A 21,219-nucleotide genomic window follows, 5' to 3' on the forward strand; every position below is an offset into this window, starting at 1 on the left:
CCTAGTGGGAAGTTGTGGTCTTCGCAACTAGGAGCCCTCAACCCAGGGGAAAATTCATGAAATAATTTTTGGGACTCTAGAGAAGAGTCATTGAGGTTTCTATAGCATTAGAATGCCAAGAAAAGGCTTAGAAAATTTTTTCGATCAGTACAGACGATTTTAGCTCAATAAGCCAAACGGAGGGCATTTTGGTCGTTTCGTCTTCAGAGATGATTTTTGGCCAACTTGTCCAGTTAAGTAAATAATTATTTGACATAAAATGTGAATAAATATTATTAAAAATTAAATTGAAATTGAAGAGAAAAGAAAAAAAATGAATTAAAATTTTAATTTTGACCTCATGCTTATGTCATTAAAATGCTTCCATCCAATCACCTTGTGACATATGTTATACACCCCATTAAAAGAGTTAAATGGGCAGAAAAATTAACCAAATTTTCTGTCTTTCTCTTACCTCCAACCAGCGGAACCCATTCCCAAAACCCTTTCCACCATTAAAGCTCCCTTAAGCTTCATTTCCCACTTCAATTCACCTCAAAACCTCATCCTTCCTTCACTAAAAGTTTCCCTTACCACTAGAGCAAGAATTGGGCAGCAATTAGAAGAAGAGAAAGTGAAAGAAAGTGAGGTGTGAACAAGCTTAGAAAATCATCCAAGAGGTTAGTGCCATATTTTTTGCTCTTACTTCCTTCTAAACATGAATTTAAGCTAAGCTAAGTTGAAAACTTGTTGAAAATTAAATTAAAGATGCATGATTATATTCCATAAAATTTCTGTAGCCTTAGGGTACCTTAGGATTTCATCAATTTAATTGCTTGATAATTGTGTATGGCTGCCATTGAATATGATTTTGGTGTTTTAATTCATGGATTTTGTGTGTGAAGAATTGTAGTTGTTGGAGTAAGGGTTTGGGGTACAAAATTTGGATTTGCTCATGAGTGGGTGAATGGAAGTTCTAATGGTCAATTAGTGACCATTTGGCTGAGTATAATGAGGAATTGAAGTAAATTGTAGCTTTGGATTTGAGGTTGAGAGTGCTGCCTTGAGTGACCTGCAAGACTGGATGTGAGTCCAGCAAGTTTGGGCAACTATAACTTGAGTTGTGTAGGTTCAATTGGTAGAAGGCCAATTGGACATACAATTAGACACATAATGGCACAACTTTGATGAAGGAAACTTGCCCAGAAAACCAAGTTATAATAACCTTGAAATTGCCCCAATCTTGGTGACCAACAAGCTGTCCCTGGAAAATAACTAAATGAATAGTATTTGTTCATTTGGTCATAACTCATTGTAGAAATGTCCAATTAACCTGAAATTTATATCAATAGAAAGCTTAGACAATTTAGGACAACTTTCATGAAGGACACAACTTCAAATTTTGACCAGAACTTAATGAAATTGCCTACCAAACTCAGGACACCAAAACTACCAGAATGGATTCTGCCCAGAAATTTTGGGTACTGCCCTATCCAGCTAGTTATGGTATTTAGGCCATAACTTGAGCTAGAAAACTTCAAATGGAGTGATTCAAAAAGGGAATTAAAGAAGACACATAAAGGAACAACTTTGATGAAGACAAGTTAGTTAAATTATCACTGTAGCTTAGACCAATAGAATAGTAAACATAGGATACAAAAACTGAAAATTTGAAATAAAACCTAGGGGGCTAGGAATTGAGTTTGGCAATCAATGCCAACAAAAATAAAATGCAAAATGTAATATCTTGGTGAACTTAAGCTTAACAACTCTATTATGAATTAAAAAGTCAACCTTTAAAGGGAAATGGTCAAGTAAATAGTAACCCCAATGATATAGGAAATGACATAATAAATTAAAAAAACTATTCGAATGTTTAATATAGATAATGTGATTAATGAAATAATTGTTATAAATTGTGATCAATATGAATGACATAATGAATGAATAAATGAATCATATTAATGTATGAATGAGACATTAGTTCTCATTATTGTAGAAAGGACTAATACTTTGAGTACAATAGTGTAGAAGGATAATTGATGCGAATTGTGATCATATGAATGATCAAATGAATGTATAAATTATAATTGAAATTTGTCATGAAATAATGAAGTCATAAAACACAATATACTAACATTAAATGGTACTATGTGTGTCACACCTTACCCCTCTGTAAGGCATAACATGATCCCGTAGTATACCTAATGAATTACCAACTCCGTCTACTGATAACCCATTAAATACACTACAAGGGATTTTAAAAACTTTTCTTACTTCTTTTACAGTGGTGAGCACTATTTACAGGTGTTAAAAACTTTGGTGAACTGAGGTGAAACAACTAACTCATTTGATTTATTTAGAATTTCTGTAAAATTTTTGGCAAAGTGCCCTCTGTATTTTGGATAAAACAGTTCTTCAGAAAACCTGTAAAAGCACTTCTATAATTTTCCAAATCTCAACTTCAATACATTTCTCAACACAACAATTCATCAACTCAATTCCATAGAAATTTTTCAAAGTCTGAGATAAGGAAATATAATACAACTTTTACAATCCAAAACACTCATAATTAATTTACAACTTCAAGTACAATTTAATTTACAACTGCTCAAAACCAAATACAATATGTACATACAGTGTCATACATTACAGTACAAAAAGCAAAAGCGGTATACTCAATATACCAGGTAATCCCTCGCTGGATGTATATGCAGCCTAGTCTGCTGCCCTGTCTATCTCTCTACCTGCGACAGCAATAAAAAGCTATCGCTGAGACAATGTCTCAGTGGTGCACAACATTAACCAAATCCAATTTAAATCACAATTCATAAGTCATGTAAATAGTGGATACTTAAAATCATAATTAAATTCAAGACAATAATTGTCAACAAGAATTTAAACTCCATTTCTCAATATCACAATAATTTTCCATAAGTCAGATCAGGTTTGAATTCAAAAGATAGTATATGTCAATGAGAGTTTAAATCCATTTCACAATCTCACAATACACATCAGTAAATCACACAGCTTAATCATGATCCATAATTCAATTCATCCCAAAAGCCGATGGCTAATGAGGTATTCAATTCATCCCAAAAGTCGATGACTAATGAGGAATAACATGGCTAGCTAGCAAAAATATGAGTACTCATTCTATTCGTCCTCAACAGCACACACCTCAACACTTCAGCGGAGAGGGAATTCAATTCATCCCACTAGACAAGCTAGAGAGGAATACAATCAATATACATGATAGCTGTGGTTTCAAACCATTTCTAATGCTTTTAATCAATAAGTATCCATCAATGTCATTCAAACCATTTTTCACGGTTTCAAACTATTCACAATATTTTTCAATCAATAAATATTCCTCAAACACATTTCCACAATTTAAAATAATGATATACAAATAATCAATATTTATTTCCATTGAAAATAATTCAAAAGAAACAGTTGTTGTGCACAAACCTCTGATATTTGTCTCCTGGTCTTGACTCGATTTCTTTCCCTTTTCTTTGAGTCCTTGTTAATCGAGAAACACAATTTGAAGTGTTTGATCAAATTAAACTATCTCTATCGATGGTGTTTGGTAAATAATGCAATGAACTCAATTATTCGCTTAATCACCTAATATACCGACCCTCGATGCGTTTTAGGTAAATTAGGTTTTAGTGTCGTTAATATGTCACACTCGATAGGGTTTTAGGTTTGGTATGTTTTACCAAAGTCATTTCCTCGCTTAGCGCATTCTAATGCAAATTGCTGGATTCCGGGACACTGGTTTGACCTAACCGGACAATCTAGTTCCTCGGTTTCTGGTCTCGGTCGAAACTACAAACTTGTAGATCTAGGTCTTATTGCACGCGGTGCAAAATTTCAGGTCAATCCGAGTTAAGTAGACCAAGTTATGGTCATTACACTATTGCTGGTCAAGTGGTACCATTTTAGGTCAATTTTAGGTCAAATTGGTCAATTCTGGTTCGGCCAGTTTTTGGACCCGAACTTGTGCAAGTTGTTTGACTTGCTTATGGTCATTTCTGGGCTTTGGTGTCTTCATAAGACTTGTAGGTATGGGTCTTAACTATTCTTGGTCAAAATTTCAGGTCAATTGGACCTGGTTTGAGTGAGTTATGGCCTAAACACTCACTGCTGCCCAATTGGTCATTTTTCAGGTCCTAATTGCATCTAATCCGAATTGGTCAAATTTTTAGGTCACCTTGCAAGCAGAATTTTGGCATGGTTTCTCAATGAAAGTTGGCACATTTTGTGCCTAGTTTCACCTCAAATTGGTCTCATACTAATTGAGGTTACACATTCAAGGTTATAGGCCAAAATATACACTGCCCTTAATATGCATTACACACCCCAACTTCAAATACACACTTACCTTTGCAAGGTTTACTTCCATACCCTACCAAACTGTTTTGGCACATTACCAACAACATTTTCTACATAACATTAGCATTATTTTGGGCAGATTCCAATCACCCTCAACACACCAAATATCATTCACAATTACAATTTCTAAGTACCATTACAAACACACCTAAACATTTCAAACTTTACATACACTTTACAATGTAAATTGACATACATATCATCAATCCTTCTAGGTCAATATGCTGCCCACACTCCCTTCAATATACACCATTATTCAAGTGTCCACAAGCTGCCACAATTCATTCATCAACATCACATTGCCGTACCATATGCCAATTCCCATCAAAGTGCATCATTCACCATATATACATGCATTAAATCACTAGGTTACTAAATCACCATGATTAACATTATTTCTCATCAATTATATACCCAAATACCTCATCAAAAACGTGACCCATGGCTGTCCAAAATGGAAACAATAATAACCCTTCAAACTCAAAATTTTCCTCCACCAAACTAACACCCATAACATAAACATAAACTTTAACAAAGAACTTCTCAAAAATGCAAACTTACCTTTAATTGTAAATTGCTAAACCTTCACCAAACTTCCCAAAATTGGTATCAATGTCTTCCTTGTGATGTGTAGACAAATTTTAGTGAAGAACACTAAGTGAATGGAGTTGAAATGGAAGGAGGGATCAAGCTTGCATGAAAATGTCCATGGAGTTTTCTCTCCCTTCATTCACGGCTTGGATGGTAAATGAAGAAGATGAAGTGGCTGCTGGACATAGTGGACTTACATCAGCCCCATAATGTGTTTATTTTATTCCCTTAGTGGTCCACTTACTCTAATTAATTCATATTATAAGTTACTTTCACTTAATCCCACATTAAACCCTTAATTCTCACTATTTACTTTAGGTACCACCAATTTAATTTTTCATTTCATTTTCTAAGTGTAATATTATTTATTTTTAAAGGAAATTTAGGTCAAAAGACACTTCGGGATGTCAAATGACCATAATGCCCCTGTTCGGGTTACGTTCCCGATTTTTCGGTAAAACCGTATTTTGTCTGTTTTTTCGATTTCTCACTTTTCTTTGTACTAATTATTTAATTTTTCTTTAATCTTTCTAATGAGATTTATACTTCAATAAGGTTCTATTTAAGTCCTAAAAATATTTTCCAGGGTTCCCCGCAGTCCAGGGCTAGTCAACGGTCCACGCCGTGACTTCCCGGTGCGGTCACCCATCGCTAGGTTTCCCGGCTCGTTTAACTTGATCACATTTCTTTACTATGATTTTTCCTTTGTTTTTCTTTTCTTGTATTTCATTATTTTATGTCTCCTCACTCATATTGAAGTACGGTTCTAGGCATCCTAGCTGTCCGGACAACACAGTCACCGGAGCGAGAACGCACTCTAGAACTTAGGGGTGTTACAATTCTCCCCCTTAAATAAATTTCGTCTCGAAATTTTACACAGCATTAGTCTCTGAGCAGTGTGGGTCTGTCTCCTCATATCCTCTTCACGTTCCCAAGTTGCTTCTGGCTGAATGATGGTTCCACAAAGACTTTAACCAGGTGTATCTGTTTGTTCCTCAGCTGCTTCACCTCATATGCCAGAATTTTTATGGGTTCTTCCTCATATGAAAGGTCTGGATTTACTTCAATCTCTTCAACTGTTAGTACATGAGATGGGTCTGACCTGTACCTCCTTAACATGGACACATGGAAGACACTGTGTATCCTTGCTAGCTCTGGAGGTAATGCCAACCGGTATGCTAAAGGACCCACTCTTTCCAGAACTTCATATGGTCCGATGAAACGAGGACTTAGTTTCCCCTTTCTGCCAAATCTCATAATCCTCTTCCAAGGAGAAACTTTGAGGAATACCTTATCACCCACTGCATACTCAATATCTCTTCTCTTCAGATCAACATAGGACTTAGCGGTCGATGCGACCTTGAGTCTATCTCTCGATCAATCTGATCTTTTCCTCTGTCTGTGGACAATTTTACGGTCCAATCATCTTCCTTTCACCTACTTCATCCCAACATAAGGGAGTTCTACACTTTCTGCCATACAAAGCTTCATATGGAAGCATCCCTATGCTTGATTGGTAGCTGTTGTTATAAGCAAACTCAATCAAAGGCAAGTGTGTATCCCAACTACCTTCAAATTCAATCACACAAGCCCGTAGCATATCCTCCAATATCTGAATAACCCTCTCGGTGGCCATGCATGCGTGGGTGGAATCTTTGTCTTTGAAGTTCAATCTAGTTCCTAGGGCTCTCTGAAGACTACCCCAGAATCTAGAAGTGAACCTAGGATCTCTGTCAGACACAATTGATACTGGCACTCCATGTAATTTTACAATCTCATATATGTACAATCTGGCCAATCTTTCCAGGCTATAGTCCATCCGAACGGCAAAAAGTGAGCGGACTTAGTCAATCATCAACTATAACCCATCTTGCATCATGACTACTCTGTGTCCTTGGAAGTCTGTAACAAAATCCATAGTTATTCGTTCCCATTTCCACTGCATCGACAAAGGATGTAACAAACCAGCTGGAACTTGATGTTCTGCCTTTACTTGCTGACAAGTTAGGCATTTGGAAACAAATTTAGCTATATCTCTCTTCATGCCCATCCACCAGTAATGTTCTTTCAACCCTCTGTACATTTTAGTTCCACCAGGGTGCATAGCAAATGGAGACTCATGTGCTTCCTTCATAATGATCTGTCTCAGTTCCACATCACTAGGAACGCACATTCTGCCCTGATGTAGCAATAAACCATCATCTCTCACAGAGAATTCAGGTTTCTTGCCCTGCTGAACTTCTTTCAGCAGCTTCTGATATTTTTCATCACTCTGTGCAGCCATTCTGATCTGATCAATCAACACTGGCTGTACATGCCATGCAACTACTGTCTGTCCCTCATCATCAACCTCTAAACTGGCATGCTGTGCTTTCAATTCATATACCATGGACAAAGGAGAAACTCTGAGACTTGCCATAGTCTTGCGACTTAAGGCGTCAGCCACCACATTTGCTTTCCCTGGCTGATAGTCTATTAAGCAATCATAATCTTTAATGAGTTCCAACCATCTCCTCTGCCTCAAATTCAATTCCTTCTGGGTACCTAAGTACTTCAAGCTCTTGTGATCTGTGAAGATGTAGCATTTCTCTCCATACAGATAGTGTCTCCAGATCTTCAGAGCAAAAACAATAGCTGCTAACTCCAGATCATGTGTTGGGTAGTTCCTCTCATGCGGTTTCAGCTGGCGTGATGCATAAGCAATGACATTCCGATCTTGCATCAGTACGCAGCCTAACCCATTGTGAGAAGCATCACTATAAACCGTGTATTCTTTACGGAGTAGGTAAAGTGAAGCTGAGCTTGATTAAGCACCTCTTCAACTCATCAAAACTCACGACATTTATCACCCACTGAAATTTTACATCTTTCCAAGCGGCAGTTGGTGGAGAAGATAACATAGAAAATCCCTTCACAAACCGACGGTAATATCCAGCTAAGCCCGAGCTGCGAATTTACGTGATGTTCTGGCGGTTTCCAATTAAGGATAGCTTCTACCTTCATCAAATCTACCTTGATCCCTTGGTGACACAACATGTCCCAAAAGGAGATTTCCTTCACCAAAATTCACATTTCGACAATTTGGCGTCACATGCTTTCTCCCTTAAAGTCTGCAATACAATCCATGGATGTCTATCATGCTCCTCTGCACTCCTCGAGTATATCAAAATGTCATCAATAAACACCACCACAAATTGATCAAGATATGGTGCGAAGATAGTGTTCATCGGATCCATAAGCGGTGGAGCATTTGTTAACCGAATGGCATTACTAGAAACTCATAGTGGCCATACCGAGTTCAAAGCGATTTTGGGATACTCTGCTCTTGCACCTTCAATCGATGATAACCAGTTCGCAAATCAATTTTGGAGAATTCTGCTGCACCCTTCAAATGATCGAACAGATCATCAATTCGAGGCAATGGATATCTGTTCTTAATTGTCACCCTATTCAACTGACTGTAGTCAATGCATAAGCGGAGAGTACCATCCTTCTTCTTAACAAACAACACAGGTGCTCCCCAAGGTGACACACTAGGGCGGATGAAGCCCTTTTCAAGTAATTCTTGTATCGTATCTTCAACTCCTTCAACTCTGCTGGTGCCATTCTCGTATGGCGTTATGGAGATTGGATCCACACCGAGCGAACATTAATTTCAAATCGCACTTCTCTTTCCGAGGTAATCACGGCAATTCATCAGAAACACATCCGAAAGTCATATCTGTAGGGATGTCCTTCAATGCTGGACTCCCAACTTGGGTGTCTACAACATGTGCCAAGTATGATTCACACCCTTTCCTGATCATTTTTACGGCTAGTGCGGCCGAAATGATGTTGGATGGCAATAGCGCCTCTCCCCATGTATCACCACATCAGCATCGAGGAGACCAAAAGTGACTGTCTTGATCTCTGATCAATCATGGAATGATGCCTAGCTAACCAATCCATGCCCAAGATGATATCATAATCTCTGAAGGGCATTTCAATGAGATCAGACAGGAAAGTGTGTCCTTGGATCACCAAAGGACAATCTCTATACATCCTATTAACCCTGACTTCCTGTCCTAACGGACTTGTTACTAGCACCTCAAAGTCCATTCTTGTACATGGAACAACAATGCAATCAATGATGCTAGCACTCACATAAGAATGGGTAGAACCCGGATCAAATAGCACAAATAAATAAAGGTTAAAAGTTGATAAGGTACAAGCCACAACATCAGATGTCTCTGCCTCTTCTCTGTCTCATGGCATAGACTCGATCGAGCACTGTCTTGCTCGATTGTTTCTTGTGCCACAGCTGCTCTTTGGGTTACCTCTACCCCTGCCTCTACCTCTGCTAGGTGGTTGTGAGCTTCTGGTGACAGGGCTCTGAACTGACCCTTCTGCAGTAGTAGGAGGTGGTCCAACTCTGCGACTACTGGTGCAGTCCTTGGCAAAGTGTCCTGTGCCTCCACAGTTATAACAGGCTCCAATAGCCTTGTAACAGATTCCACCATGATTCTTTCCACAAGTTTCACATTGGCGGGGAGGATAGGAACTTCTGGTACTCTGCTGACCAGATAGGGGAGGTCTCTGTCCCGAATGTCTTCCCCTACCAGATTTCTTGCCACCTCTGCCATGTCCCCCATAGTTCTTCCTCTTTCCAGTATGACCACTGGAACTCTGATCTACTGATTTTCCCTCTTTCTCTGTCTTCTCTGACCTCTTCTTCTCAGGAGCAGTCTCAAACTCAACTCTTTCCAACTCTAGGGCTTGAGAAAAAAGTTCAGAGAAGTTAGTGTGTTTGAAGCCGAGACCTTGTACTCACGATCGGGCTTCAAGCCGCTTTCAAACCTCTTGCATCTCTCCTGTGGTAGAGAGTAGACTCACCGCATAATGGCAAAGGCGGGAAAATTCTCTTTCATACTCAGCCACTGATCTGCCCCTCTGTTTCAAACTTAAGAATTCTTGCAGTTTCTGGTCTACATAGGCATCAGGGATGTATTTCTGTCTGAATTCCCTGAGGAAGTCATTCCAGGTCAGCACTGCAGGTTCTACCAGACTGTGGGGAATGGTTTTCCACCAGTCATAAGCATCCCCTTGTAGTAAGGATACTGAGTATTCAAGTCTGAGCTCCTCTGTACAATGAAGTTTCTTGAACACCCTATCCATCCTCTCTAACCACTGTTCAGCTTCTAGAGGATCTACTGTCCCCTTGAACTCTGTAGCCCCATACTTCATCAATTTATCATACTGTCTCGTAGGAGACTGTGGTTGTACCACGGGTGTCTGAATTGGGACTTGAGTAGGTGCATTACCAGCCATTTGTTGGAATATTGCAGCCATCTGCTGAGCGAACTGAGCAGAAATCATGCAGATCGCAGGGTCTTGTCTTGAACCACCGACATTTTGTACACCTGGGCATCCCCTTGCACTCGACCTCAATAGATCGACGATCAACGATCACCCTCTTCCATATTCAATGCGAGGATCTTAGCTTTCTGAACAATAACACAAGAATATTCACTCTTGTTAGTGCATATTTATCAGAATGTAATCTTGTATGTATCAAACAATGATATTGAGCAGTTGTACTATGAAGAAAGGACATTCAAATAACAGGTGAAAACAGAATTTAAAAACCAGGCTCTGATACCACTAAAACATGTCACACCTTACCCCTCTGTAAGGCATAACATGATCCCGTAGTATACCTAATGAATTACCAACTCCGTCATCGATAACCCATTAAATACACTACAAGGGATTTTAAAACTTTTCTTACTTCTTTTACAAGTGGTGAGCACTATTTACAGTGTTAAAAACTTTGGTGAACTGAGGTGAAACAACTAACTCATTTGATTTATTTAGAATTTCAGAAATTTTTGGCAAAGTGCCCTCTGTATTTTGGATAAAACAGTTCTTGAAAACTCAGTAAAAGCACTTCTATAATTTTCCAAATCTCAACTTCAATACATTTCTCAACACAACAATTCTTCAACTCAATTCCATAGAAATTTTTCAAAGTCTGAGATAAGGAAATATAATACAACTTTTACAATCCAAAACACTCATAATTAATTTACAACTTCAAGTACAATTTAATTTACAATCGCTCAAAACCAAATACAATATGTACATACAAAGGTCATACATTACAAGACAGAAAGCAAAAGCGGTATACTCAATATACCTGTAATCCTCATGGATGTATATGCAAATTAGTCTCACGCCTCGCCTATCTCTCTACTCGCATAAAGAATAAAGCTATCACGAGACAATGTCTCGATGGTGCACAACATTAACCAAATCCAATTTAAATCACAATTCATAAGTCATGTAAATAGTGGATACTTAAAATCATAATTAAATTCAAGACAATAATTGTCAACAAGAATTTAAACTCCATTTCTCAATATCACAATAATTTTCCATAAGTCGATCAGTTTGAATTCAAAAGACAAGATATGTCAATGAGAGTTTAAATCCATTTCACAATCTCACAATACACATCAATAAATCACACACAGCTTAATCATGATCCATAATTCAATTCATCCCAAAAGCCGATGGCTAATGAGGTATTCAATTCATCCCAAAAGTCGATGACTAATGAGGAATAACATGGCTAGCTAGCAAAAATATGAGTACTCATTCTATTCGTCCTCAACCGGCACACACCTCAACACTTCACCAGAGAGGGAATTCAATTCATCCCACTAGACAAGCTAGAGAGGAATACAATCAATATACATGATAGCTGTGGTTTCAAACCATTTCTAATGCTTTTTAATCAATAAGTATCCATCAATGTCATTCAAACCATTTTTCACAGTTTCAAACTATTCACAATATTTTTCAATCAATAAATATTTCTCAAACACATTTCCACAATTTAAAATAATGATATACAAATAATCAATATTTATTTCCATTGAAAATAATTCAAAAGAAACAGTTTTTGTGCACAAACTCTGATATTTGTCTCCTGGTCTTGACTCAGTATTTCTTTCCCTTTCTTTGAGTCCTTGTTAATCGAGAAACACAATTTGAAGTGTTTCAGTACCAAATTAAACTATCTCTATCGATGGGGTTTGGTAAATAATGCACTGAACTCAATTATTCGCTTAATCACCTAATATACCGACCCTCGATGCGTTTTAGGTAAATTAGGTTTTAGTGTCGTTAATATGTCACACTCGATAGGGTTTTAGGTTTGGTATGTTTTACCAAAGTCATTTCCTCGCTTAGTGCATTCTAATGCAAATTGCTGGATTCCGGGACACTGGTTTGACCTAACCGGACGATCTAGTTCCCTCGGTTTTCGGGTCTCGGTCGAAACTACAAACTTGTAGATCTAGGTCTTATTGCACGCGGTGCAAAATTTTAGGTCAATCCGAGTTAAGTAGACCAAGTTATGGTCATTACACTATTGCTGGTCAAGTGGTACCATTTTAGGCCAATTTTAGGTCAAATTGGTCAATTCTGGTTCGGCCAGTTTTTGGACCCGAACTTGTGCAAGTTGTTTGACTTGCTTATGGTCATTTCTGGGCTTTGGTGTCTTCATAAGACTTGTAGGTATGGGTCTTAACTATTCTTGGTCAAAATTTCAGGTCAATTGGACCTGGTTTGAGTGAGTTATGGCCTAAACACTCACTGCTGCCCAATTGGTCATTTTTCAGGTCCTAATTGCATCTAATCCGAATTGGTCAAATTTTTAGGTCACCTTGCAAGCAGAATTTTGGCATGGTTTCTCAATGAAAGTTGGCACATTTTGTGCCTAGTTTCACCTCAAATTGGTCTCATACTAATTGAGGTTACACATTCAAGGTTATAGGCCAAAATATACACTGCCCTTAATATGCATTACACACCCCAACTTCAAATACACACTTACCTTTGCAAGGTTTACTTCCATACCCTACCAAACTGTTTTGGCACATTACCAACAACATTTTCTACATAACATTAGCATTATTTTGGGCAGATTCCAATCACCCTCAACACACCAAATATCATTCACAATTACAATTTCTAAGTACCATTACAAACACACCTAAACATTTCAAACTTTACATACACTTTACAATGTAAATTGACATACATATCATCAATCCTTCTAGGTCAATATGCTGCCCACACTCCCTTCAATATACACCATTATTCAAGTGTCCACAAGCTGCCACAATTCATTCATCAACATCACATTGCCGTACCATATGCCAATTCCCATCAAAGTGCATCATTCACCATATATACTTGCATTAAATCACTAGGTTACTAAATCACCATGATTAACATTATTTCTCATCAATTATATACCCAAATACCTCATCAAAAACGTGACCCATGGCTGTCCAAAATGGAAACAATAATAACCCTTCAAACTCAAAATTTTCCTCCACCAAACTAACACCCATAACATAAACATAAACTTTAACAAAGAACTTCTCAAAAATGCAAACTTACCTTTAATTGTAAATTGCTAAACCTTCACCAAACTTCCCAAAATTGGTATCAATATCTTCCTTGTGATGTGTAGACAAATTTTAGTGAAGAACACTAAGTGAATGGAGTTGAAATGGAAGGAGGGATCAAGCTTGCATGAAAATGTCCATGGAGTTTTCTCTCCCTTCATTCACGGCTTGGATGGTAAATGAAGAAGATGAAGTGGCTGCTGGACATAGTGGACTTACATCAGCCCCATAATGTGTTTATTTTATTCCCTTAGTGGTCCACTTACTCTAATTAATTCATATTATAAGTTACTTTCACTTAATCCCACATTAAACCCTTAATTCTCACTATTTACTTTAGGTACCACCAATTTAATTTTTCATTTCATTTTCTAAGTGTAATATTATTTATTTTTAAAGGAAATTTAGGTCAAAAGACACTTCGGGATGTCAAATGACCATAATGCCCCTGTTCGGGTTACGTTCCCGATTTTTCGGTAAAACCGTATTTTGTCTGTTTTTTCGATTTCTCACTTTTCTTTGTACTAATTATTTAATTTTTCTTTAATCTTTCTAATGAGATTTATACTTCAATAAGGTTCTATTTAAGTCCTAAAAATATTTTCCAGGGTTCCCCGCAGTCCAGGGCTAGTCAACGGTCCACGCCGTGACTTCCCTAAGGCCACCCATCGCTAGGTTTCCTACTGCTTAACTTGATCACATTTCTTTACTATGATTTTTCCTTTGTTTTTCTTTTCTTGTATTTCATTATTTTATGTCTCCTCACTCATATTGAAGTACGGTTCTAGGCATCCTAGCTGTCCGGACAACACTGGTCACCGGAGCAGTAGAACGCACTACCGAACTTAGGGGTGTTACAATGTGCCTATGTATTGCCTAGACACGTGTGTCAGATTGGATAGATTGGGATGCCACTAGGGTATTGTTTTAGCAGTACTGCGAAAGGCTTTTATGCTTGTATTCATGGCTTTATGCCCGCATTCATGGCTTTATGCCGTACTTATGGCTTTTATGCCCGATTATGTGTTATCATGGCTTTTTAGCCATTCTGACTGCATACGTGGTTGACGTTCCGCGTCCCATGGTATGACGGCCTGAGGCACCGCGGTGTCCAGAGCTAATGACCCGTTATCCAGTTTAGTCAGCCTGTCATAGGTTACTTGGGCTGTGAAATTTGTTAAGAATAATGTGAATTAAATGAATGAATAAGAAAGAAACTAGAATTAGTTTTAAAATTTTATTTACTATGAAATGATCCAAACGCCTAGGAAACGTTGAGTGAAAGGATAAAAAGATTAGCAAAATAAATATCATTTAAATAAATAATTACAACTGCATCTTCTGAAATAACATGAATAGAAATGTAATATACTAATATATTTAGTATTTTGTATATCACTACAGTAAATTTAGGAAACAAGCGATTCCAAAGAACAATATAATATGACAAAAGATAATTAATATTAGGAATTCCATATGAAATGAAAATAATTATTGATTATGCAAAATAGTTTTTTATTTCCATTTGTATTTTGTATATATTATTTTCTTGTTATATTATTGCACCACTAAGTAGAAATGCTTAGCGCGATGGATTTGTTTCCTTCGCGCAGATACTAAAGGCAAAACCCAGTGGATATTAGACTGGGATTTTGAAGTCCAGATCTGCAAAAGTGTCAGAAGTGCTCAAGGTAGTCACCTCCTCAGCAATGCATGTAGATAGGGCTCACATTAGTCATTTTATGTATTTTGTATAGTATAAATATTTCTTATGTTGAAATGTAAACTAAGAATTGTAAACTAGAAAATTGTAATTAATATTTACGTGTTGTAAATTAATGGAGATAGAAAATTTTCACATATGAGTTGAGCATGAATGGGAATGTATAGAAATGGATATGAATGAAATTGTATAGATTTGAATACAGAATTGAAATGTATAGATGATGCATGAAATGATGAGATTTTTACGTTGAAAAATATTGTTGAAATTTCAAACAGTTAAATAGTGAAATACGTCAAACGATAATAAAATAGGGGAAACTCCGTTAGTTTCTCCGTCGAAAAATAATTGATATTAAAAGATAATAACTTAAAAATGATTAAAGAAATAAAGTAAGATAAGATAGGGTGCTCCGGCACTGAGTGTGACATGTCTCGCTTGGCTACACTGTAGACGGGTAAGGGGTGTTACAGTTCCTTATCCTTTTCCAAGTCTTTTTCAACTAAAACATGCAAATTACAATGTTTCAGTATCATAGCTCATAATAATTCCAACAATTTATTATATATTTATTTAATTGTATCCCTACATAGGTTTAAAACGGTATTCTCTAAACTATGCATTTCGGGGTTACTATTTATGGTACTATTTCAGTTAAAATATAGACTTTCTCATGCTTAATAGATAGGTGAATTTCAATTACACCCACATACCATATTTTGAGTGCCTAAGTTATTGGCTTTGGTTGCCATTTAAAATTTTAGGTCTCCTAAGAGAATTTTTAATTTTTCAGTTTTGATCCCCTGTATTACACAATTCCATTGGTCTGGTTACCATAGAAATTTGGCTGAGTATCCTTCATCAAAGTTATTCCTTATTATCTTAACATTAATTCCCTTTTTGAATACTACATTTGGAGTTTTGTAGCTCAAGTTATGTTGATTTTAAGTTGACTGCCCAGATTGGTCCTAACCCAGAATTCTGGGTAACTTTTAAGTTTTGGCAGTTTTGCGGTACCAACTTTAGGCGGCAATTTCAGTTGGTTCTAGGCAGAATTTGGGTTTTTTTTTCTTCATAAAAGTTGTAGTGCATTGTCATAGCTTTCCAATTGTATAAAAGTCAGGTCATTTGGACCTTCCTACACCAAGTTATGGCTAAATGAATAAACACTGTTTATTTGGTCATTTTGGTACGGTGGCAGTGCACATTACCCAGATTTAACCTAATTGTTCACTTTCTTAAAGTCACTTTCTGGGCATGGTTTCCACATGAAAATTGTGTCATTATGTGTCTAATTATATATCCAATTGGCCTTACACCAATTGGGTTGGCAGAATTTATGTTTTGGTCCCTAAAAGGGACCTAGGTCATATTGCCCAAAGGTGAACACTCTCTAATCCGAATTGAATTGGATTTCTACTCATTCCAACACATCTCAATTGGTCACAATTGACCATTTCTAAGCTCAATTAGGGTCAATTACATCAATTAATCATTTCCTTTAATTTTTCTCCCCAATTTCAAGAACTCAAGAACCCTAATTTTGTAATTCATTCACTTATTGCAAATAAAGTATCTCACTATGTTCTACACACTTAATTACACTTCTATATCACTTTAATTTCATCAAACGCAACCAATTTCAACTCCCATATAGGCTGGCCGAAATTCACAATTAGTCCGACAAATTTGTTTTGTTTTCATTTTTGATAATTTCTAAGTTTATTCAACTATAAACACAATAATTAAACTAGAAATTTTAAGTTTAGCTTACTAACCTTTCTTTGAATTTCAAATCCTTCAATTCTCTATCTTTTTTCTTTCTTTTCTCCTTCAATCTTCTTGTCTAGTGGTAATAGCAAGTTTTCTTTAGAAATTTGGGGGATTTTATGTCTAATTTGGGAGTTTCAAAAGCTTGAAATCAAGCTCTAATAGAGGTTTAGAGAGGGAGAGGGTGAGGAGAGAGATGGCCGGCCATGAGGGAAAGAAGAAGAATAATTTTCTTTTTTCATTTTTTTGGTTTTATCCTCATTTTTGACTTGGTCAAAATAAATTAAATAAAAAAATTCTTTTATTACATCATGCATGATGTCATAAGGATGAGGTAATAATTCATTTTCTTTTCTCTTTTCTTTTTCCTTTATTTTTTTCATAATTCTTTAATTTAATTCTATATTCTGAAATTTTTATTTCTCTAATTTTATTGGATAGTTAGGTCAGGAGTCACCTTTAGGGGTGAATTGACCACTGGTCTGATCCGATTTGCAATTAATTCAGTAATTCTTCCGAATCTCTGACTTAATTATTTGACCTACTTATCAGCTCTTTTCTATGATTTTCTCTTTTCCACTAGGTTTGCAAAAGTCCTTAGGACCGTGGTGTCAGAATTTCCCATTCAAAATTAGGGTTCGAACTGAGCTCGCAGTCACTTCTCGGTAAGGTCACTTATCGCTGTGACCCCTGGCTCATTTAAACTTTTATGCTTTATTTTTCTTATTTTTACTTAACCTTCTGGTAATTACTATTTATTCTTGTTCAGGGCTTTTCTAAGTGACTTAAACTTAGTTTTAATTCTCTTAATTGTCCGGACCAACACCGGTCACCGGAACAGTGAAATATACTAGGCTATGCATATAGGGATGTTACAATTCTCCCCCCCTTAAAATAAATTTTGTCTTAAAATTTTACCTGGTATCAGTCTCTGAATAGCTATGGGTGTTGTCTCCTCATGTCCTCTACATGCTTTCAAGTAGCTTCCTGGCCTAAATGATGGTTCCACAACACTTTTACCAGTGGTATCTACTTATTTCTTAGCTACTTCACTTCATATGCCAGAATCTCAATGGGTTCTTCCTCATATATGAGGTCTGGATTTACCTCAATCTCTTCTACTAGTAGTACATGAGATGGATCTGATCGATATCTCCTCAACATAGACACATGGAAGACATAATGTATCTTTTCCAGCTCTGGAGGTAATGCCAAAGGATATTCCAGAGGACCCACTCTTTCCAGATCTCATATGGTCTAATGAAACGAGGACTTAGTTTTCCCTTTCTGCCAAATCTCATAATTTTCTTCCAAGGGGAAACCTTGAGGAATACTTTATCACCCACTGCATATTGATAAGTGCATAATTTATTAATTTTACTTCTATCACATTTAATGTTTCTAGGGTATCTTTATGCCTAATTCAGTTGATTAAAGTATAATTATCTATTAGGCATATGTTTAGAGAGTTGTTGAAATAATTATGTTAAATGGAGAAATTTTCAACATTTGCATTAATTTGACTCTTGCTGTATTTTTTTGGATTTTGGTGAAGTCCCAAAACATAGAAGTGTGGAAGGAAACTTAGAAAGGTCGAAGGATTGAGAAGCGTTGTTGATACAAAGTACACGGGTCGTGTAAGCACAACCACAGACCCGTGTAATATTCTGCCAGAAGAAATCCAGAGAATCGAGGAAGAAATAAAGTACACGGGCCGTGTAACATGACCCGTGTAAATCCTGGAGACCCATATAACTTCTGTGCTAATGCATGACATACCCACTCAGCTCCAGTAAGTTACAAGACCTTAGGCTGTATAGTGATACACAGGCCATGTATCCATCGACAATCAGTTTCCTGATTTTGCTCTAGTTGCAGTTTTTGACAAAGACTCTAAAAACCTAACCCTATACCATTTATTATAAATAGAAGAGGAGGCAGCCGACACAGGGGAACCATTGAGTAGCCTCTCGACCTCAAAAACACCTACATTCTCCATTCTTTTTTTTAGATTTCTTCTTTATTTTTCATTATTTTTCTATAAGCCATGAACAAGAGTGGCTAAAATTTTAATTCAGTTCAAGGGATTCAAGTTCTTTTGCGTGATTTGTGAGACTAGGCTCTTAATTTAATTTATGTGTTTTTGAATATCTATTGTTTTCTGATTTCATTGTCTTTGATTTATTGAATGATTTGCTAAAAAGGCCTATTAGTTAATTGTTTGATGTGATCAATTGCTAGTTGATCTTCATAATCCGTAATTATTGTATAAGATTGAACATGAGTAGCAATTAGGTTTTATTGATTATGATCCCAGTATTCGATAATAACCTAAGAAAATAATAGAGTGAATTAAATGATTTATGCTTCATAAATTGTTGTTCAGCTTAACTACTTCCTTTTCTTAAATCAGTTATTAATTTGATGAGGATTGCTTAATACCAATTCAGTTAATAATTAGAGTCAACAAGAGTGCTAGGTTCGAATTAATGAGTATGGAAAGTCAAGGGTTTACCTCACTGTTTGGTAAATCTATGTTAAGTATTCAATAAGAGAAAATTTTATTTCTTTTGTCTATGATCAAATAAATGCATTGGAATGTGAATTACCTTGGATTGAAGTCTGTTTAATTTGAGAGTTTCATATTTAATTTTAGTTCTTAATTTCTGATTTCTTCTTTGGATTGTGAATTAACCCTTCCCCCCTCCCCCCCCCCCCCAACCTTTGTTTCTTTTTTCATTACACAAGTGCACGAAATTTAGTAATTCAGTCTCTAGGGTTCGACCTGGACTTACCACTTATTGCAGAAAATATTTCATTACGGGTAATTTCAGTTAATTTAATTTCTGGTGGAATCGATAACCATCAAGAATTTTGGCACCATTGCTGGGGACTGAAATTTATTGGATTTTGTGTTTTTTTTTTTGTTAGGGTATTCTGTTATTAATTTTGTGTTGTGAAGTGTTGCTATTTTTTGGTTTTTGAAAAAAATTACGGTGTTACTATTTATCGATAGATTTTTGGTTGAATTTGGGGGGCAACCCATACCTATTTTGAAGGAAATGACGCTCTGATTAAGACTAATGAATCCATGACCCCACCCTCTTGAGGCCAAATTTGATTGTTTTCTAAGGTTTTGAGGCATTTTTCTATTTTTACTTTGATTTCTTTTTGTTTATGACAAGAACTTCTCAATTTGGTGAGTTGAACTTTGATCCAGAAGCAGAAAAAATAGCTAAACGGTTGAGAAAATTGGCTAAGCAGGCTAAGCAGATTTCGAGTACATCTGAAGGAGTCCAATCTCCAAAGGAGTTAAGTTCAGATTCGGATTTGGATTCAAATTTCGAAAACGAAACCATGGCTGCTAGGACTTTGAAAGAGTTGGCTGCTTTTGTATATTCAATACCCTAATTTAAATGTTGCTTTTGAGTTAAAATCTGGACTAATCCATTTGTTGCCTAAGTTTTATGGTCTTGCAGGTGAGGATCCAAACAAGCATTTAAAAGAATTTCATATTGTGTGTTCCAGCATGAAACCTCAAGGAGTTTCAGAGGTTCAAATCAAGCTTCGAGCTTTTCCCTTCTCACTAGAAGGCACAACTAAGGATTGGTTGTATTACCTTTCTTTTGGATCTGTCAACTCATGGAATGGGATGAAGCAGATATTTTTAGAGAAGTATTTTCCTGCTTCCCATGCTGCCAACATAAGAAAAGAAATTTGTACCATCTGACAGTACAATGGAGAGAGCTTGTATGAGTATTAGAAACGATTTAAGAAACTGTGTGCAAGCTGTCCCCATCATCAAATAAGTAAGCAACTTTTGATTCAGTATTTCTATGAGAGACTTCTACCAATGGACTGCAATATGATAGATGCTGCTAGTGGAGGAGCTTTGGTTAACAAGACCCCAGAAGAAGCAAGGAGGCTGATTGCTAACATGGTAGTAAATTCTCAGCAGTTTGGAATGAGAATGGATCACACACCTATGAAGGTTAATGAGGTAAGTACATCTAACTTTGAGAAACAAATTTATGATTTAACTTCTTTGGTGAGGCAATTGGCCGTAGGGAAAATGCAAACTGTTAAGGTATGTGGGATTTGTTCGGGTTCGAGTCATGCTACTAACATGTGTCCTGCATTATAAGAGGATGAATCAATGCAACATGTTAATGCAGTAGGAAATTATGGATAGCCACAAAACAGATATGATCCCTTTTCTAATACTTATAATCCAGGATGGCGAGATCATCCCACTGAGTTATGGTAATCAACCAGTGCAAAACCAATACCAGCAGT

General features: G+C 36.6%; 1 non-coding gene across 1 annotated transcript; it reads right to left on the reverse strand.

The window, feature by feature from the left end:
* Window positions 1-20,623: 20,623 nt before the first annotated feature.
* Window positions 20,624-20,730, reverse strand: LOC131175190 (small nucleolar RNA R71). The gene has a single exon (XR_009145352.1). It is a non-coding gene; the product is annotated as a small nucleolar RNA R71 (small nucleolar RNA).
* Window positions 20,731-21,219: the final 489 nt, after the last annotated feature.

The sequence above is a fragment of the Hevea brasiliensis genome, chromosome 16, assembly GCF_030052815.1.
Source record: "Hevea brasiliensis isolate MT/VB/25A 57/8 chromosome 16, ASM3005281v1, whole genome shotgun sequence".
In the NCBI taxonomy this organism is placed as follows: Eukaryota; Viridiplantae; Streptophyta; class Magnoliopsida; order Malpighiales; family Euphorbiaceae; genus Hevea; species Hevea brasiliensis.